Source organism: Triticum dicoccoides, chromosome 3A, assembly GCF_002162155.2.
Source record: "Triticum dicoccoides isolate Atlit2015 ecotype Zavitan chromosome 3A, WEW_v2.0, whole genome shotgun sequence".
Taxonomy (NCBI): domain Eukaryota; kingdom Viridiplantae; phylum Streptophyta; class Magnoliopsida; order Poales; family Poaceae; genus Triticum; species Triticum dicoccoides.
This window is the reverse complement of record NC_041384.1, coordinates 195958070-195963119: the sequence shown is the minus strand read 5'-3', so window position 1 is coordinate 195963119 and position 5050 is coordinate 195958070. Positions and strand designations below refer to the sequence as shown.

The window sequence follows — 5050 nt, the reverse complement described above, 5'->3', positions numbered from 1 at the left end:
TCCAATGCCGGATGCACAATTTTGGTCCCTTGAGCCTCACAATACAGGCACCGAACATGTTATATAGACCAAAAACATAGTGAATATCAAAATTTGCACCGAATGTCATATTCAAGAGAACTGCATCCATGGAGTAACATTCTTCTTATCTCAGGTGTAAAAGAATATGTTGATTATTAAAGTGGAATTTCTTTCCCCACTTTCTGAGCTCTCAACTGCTAGATCCCCACAGAAAATGTTGGTACTATGTGCTGCACAGTGCTACGGCTTTGGACACTAGGCTGGGATGTGGCTCATATTATTCATGTAGGGAGCATGGAAGCGATGTTAACTCTTGTACCTTCACCAGTGGTACAAAAGCAGCAGCTCACCTTTTCTTTGTTTTCCTTTCCTTTCTGTTTAACCACATAGACTCTTACTTTCTACCAAAGAGCAATTCTCTACTATCTCCATGGATTTTAAGGTTAATTGTGACGAGTTTTCCAATTTCTGCCTTTTCAACCTATGGTAGCTTAGAGCATACCCATATCATGAACATCTTTATTGTATATTATTTTGCTTCCATTTGCACCTGACCCCTTTCAGCACCTCTGACCCTTAGACACAGACAAAATACTTTAGATCCTATAGAAGATTTTTGTGTGTGGCTGCACATTCAAATTGAAATCCTCTTCCTATTGCAAGGTTGTGCAAGGTGTCTACAAATTTACTCATGTTGTTGTTTACTACTCATAACTCAACATTCATAGTTATCTACATGGTTAAAAGAAACAGGCACAATGACTGGAAAACATCAAACTTGTGCAGAAAGAAGAGCAAACCTACAAATGGCGTTGGCACATCGACAAGACAGCATAGGGGCTCATCCTCCTCCTCATTATCGAATTCAGCAAAAAAGAGTAAGGGATATCTTTCTGCAGATGAAGAATCCTTCTAGGTCACCAAAAAATTTACATGTGAGTAACGGAATTTGCATGGGGAATAAGACAAGGGATCATCCAGGACATCGATGCAGTACTCAGGGCTGCCTATGGATTCATTTGCACCACAGATAATATGAAGATCATACATGGGTTCCTATAGGAAAAAATGAAAGAGCATATGGGGTTAATGAGTAGCCGTAAGACAGCATAGGTTAATGAGTAGCTGTAAGACAGCATGGCTACCATTATCGGTTACAATAAGGGAAGAGAGAAAACTAGTTACCGGCCCCATTTCATAGCAAGTATTTATCCAATGCAGCTTTCACCTTTTTGGTGATTCTTCTTTCTTGAGCCTCGGAACGCATCTTTGCCTCCAATGCGGGAACACGGTTCCTCTTTATAATTTGTTCAGGCGTAGGTTTTTGATTGGAAGACAACAAGCTGGCGATGAACTGCACGTTTTCGGAAGTGAGTTGGTCACTGTTCTGCAGTAGGAGGAAGGCAGGTCCGTTCAGCATCATGTCGACTGAACTGAGAAATTCTGCATGAGCCTCAGGATTGGGGTGCCATGCTGCGGTGGCTGCAGCCTCATAGGCTTCCTTGCCACTTGAGCACGGTCTTTGTTTCTCCATCTTGCTGACAACATCATAGATGCCTGGTGTGCTGGTCCTGCATTCTTGTTGCTGGCATATCGCCTCCATCTTGGCACCAGCAGATGCAGCAGCACTAATGTTGGAATCAGCAAAAGGCAGGTAAGCAAACTTCGCATCAAAGTTCGGATCAGCCACGGACAGGTGGGCACAGGAGGCAACTAGGCATGGCACCAGTTGGTGCTCCGGCATATCATGGTAGCGGGTTTGGAGGAAAGAGGCAAGACCATAAAAGGAGCGGCTCTCCAATCGGGTAAGGTTGTTTGGGCCGATCATGTCCAACACTGGTGGCTGGGGTGCTGTGAACATGACATCGTACCAAATCGTGTTGAGGATGATGTTGGAGACAGGGTCCAAGGGGCCGTAGCAGTAACCGGCCATGAGCATACTGCGGTGGTAGCGAGTGCGCAGCTCTGCACGCGGCAGCCTTGCCAGGGCTCGTAGGTAGAAGATGCGAATTGTGTAGAGAAGCACCATCCTCGGAGACCGGGTGGCTTTGTATGGCATATCGGCAATGTTGTTGTAAGGTGGCTGAGAAGCTGCAAGGTTCCAAGCTTTCCCCAGGTCGGGAAGCGACCGTCCACCGAGCAACATTTGGATGTTCATACCCTGTGTCTGGGTCTGCATCGCCGAGAGAAAACCGAGGACCTGTTGCAGTTGCGCGGATAGCGACATCCAAACACTGACGAGGCATTCTGGCTGAGGGTGCTTGGCAACCTGCGCAGCCAACCTGAGGGCCGCCTCGAAGGTCGCCACCGATGCCAGTGACATGACCGAGAACCCCATCATGCCGCGGTCCGCCACTATCAGGCGCGCAGCGATGAGAGGGTCGGCGTCGGCGACCAGTAGGTACCGCACGGCCTCCCCTCGGCAAGGTATGGGAAGAAGTAGATCAGGAAAGCCGCGAGGCCGTCGAGTGAGCGCTTGTCCATCTCTCCCGGCTTGGTATCCTCCGGGACTTTGTCCATGAGGCCGGGGCGGAGGTCGGAGGTGACGAGGGTGTTGGCCATGATGTTGGAGACGGGGTAGAGGAGGCCGATGCAGACGCCGGCGTCGAGGAAGCGGATGTGGGTGGCGGCCTTCGCTTGCACAGCGAGCCTGTCGCACGCCTCTCTGTAGAAGGCAACGAAAAAAATAGTGCGCTATAAAATATAGCGAGCCCCTTCTCAAAATGCTACACAAGTTATAGCACGCTAATAGTGTGCTATATTTTAAAATAGTGTTTGCAAAAAATGCCAAATATATCCACAAATAAAGTATTTCAGTACCTTAAGACACCATTGTAGAGAGACATAATCTAGCTAGATAGGAAGCACAAGTTTTAAACTGAATGTCAAACTATAGTCAATCTATTTAACATGTATTAACTCTCAACACTGAGCACCTAGCCTACATCTACCGTGCAATAACCACAAAATAAACCTGTGCTTCCCTATTTTTCTAATATTTTTCATCATTTGAACGCTATATCGCCACACGCTACAACGTTATAACGCCCTGTAGCATGCTAATTACGTGAATAGCGCCATAGCGTCTGAATTTGCTAAAATATAGCGTTTCCTTCTGAATACGCTATAACGACGCTATAGCGTCGTTATAGCGCGCTATTTTTTTCGTTGGTAGAAGGTGTCAATCATGGAGAGGACGCCTCTCCTCGATTTGCTCCGCTCTGTAGGGGATGAAACGACTCTCCGGGCAAATCACGCGGCTGAGACTGTTTCCGTTGCTGGTGCCCACGCCGCCGCTCTCGGCCGCCGTCGATGGGGTCTTGGACGACATCACTCGTTCACTAGCTTCAGCTCCCCCTTCTTGATTTGGGGAACCCTACCAGGGGAGAGCGATGGTTTTGGTTCCGCTCCCTTCCTTTGTTTTTTGTTTCTTTGACACTGCTTCAGACTCCTTCTTTCTTTAAATGTCATCGAAATTACATCTAAAACACAGTCATGGGAACCCCCGACCAAACCTTACATAATTCCTCGTCTATCCCTAGAGAGCCCAATGAGATTGATGTGCTGCTTGACGGCGAGGTAAGAGGAGGCAACAGGTCACGATGGGCATAAAACCTGATACTCGAAACCCAAATCCGAAAAACCCGAACATGTATATACCCAAACACATTTTCATGTAGCAACCCTAGAAACCCGAAATTTATTCACGAAATTCAGGTTTATATTCTCGGTACCTGAATAATACGAAATTAGGGAAAGGCACAGAAAAAAATAGTCACCACTAGCTAAGGCCGAGCTCAACATAGCCTTTATTTGCTTATGACCTAGTTTGTTTGACCCGTACAGACTATAGACCTTTCCATCGCCATCCACTCCCGACCCTGCCGCCACACACTCACGCACCAGCACGAATGCCATGACGCCCTCTGCTCTGCTCCTCGCAAGTCAGCGTTACGCCATCTCCTCGTCCAGAAACTCCCGACTAGCGGCCGCATCCTTTCTTTCCTACCACCACCTGCCTTCTATCACGTCAGCTGCCACATCCATCAGTCCATTATATCCCGCCGGCGGGCCACTGGAGACTTGGAGTGAGAGGGGGAAGGAAGGAGCAATAGTGTGCACCACGTCGGACATCTTCCTTTTGTCCTGCTGGCCGGCGTATCTTGATTATCTGTGCGAGTACATCAGGTCTTGGCTGTTCTAATTCGGGGAAACCCGAACCGAACCCAAATTTCCTGGTATCAAAATTTCTAAGCAAATTTTGGGTATCATTTTTTAGAACCCGAATTCGTAATAACCTGAATTTTTGGGTAAACCCGGACGCCTAGCGTGAGAAGCAGGTGATCATCGAGATCAGGGAGGGGAGGGGTGGTGTGGTTGGCGGAGATGATGTGGGAGGTTCCCTGAGTGACAAGGTGAGAAAAGGGAGAAGAGGTATGAGCGGGTGTTTAGGGAGGGAGTTATTACATGGTTATGGTGCACGTAATTAGCTCTTTTTTTAGATAAAAGGCGAGAGCCCGACTTTATAGATAAATCCACCAGGCAGAGTCACAACCACCCGAATAGACCACATAAGTTTAACACCGCACAACTAGAAAGAATGGGTACAAGGCATCCAGCCTATCATGGCACGCAGGCCAGCCAAACGAGCAAACGAAATCCTAAGAAACCGTCCTCCTGGACCACCACAGTAGAGAAGAAGCCGTAGGTTTCATTTTGGATAGCATATCGTCGAAAGCCTCAAGGTCCCCATCCTTAGTCAATGATCTCCACTGCTGCAAAAAGACATTAGCTTTAAATAAGCAACTGACATGGTTAGCCGGGAAAATGTGTTCAATAGTGAACTTGTTTCTAGTAGTCCAAAGCGACCAACAAATCACTGCCCAGCCCACCATGAAAACCCGCTTAGACCGGCCTGCTAGAGAATTGATACATCGCCGAAGATCCTCAAAAGAGGAAGGGTTCCAAGAAACATGCAGCCAAAGCCTAATGCAAGTCCAAATGAATTTAGCCAAAGAGGACTAGAAAA

General features: G+C 47.5%; 1 pseudogene; it reads right to left on the bottom strand.

The window, feature by feature from the left end:
* Positions 1-729: 729 nt before the first annotated feature.
* LOC119272144 lies at positions 730-3352 on the bottom strand (annotated as a pseudogene).
* Between the last annotated feature and the right edge of the window lie 1698 nt (positions 3353-5050).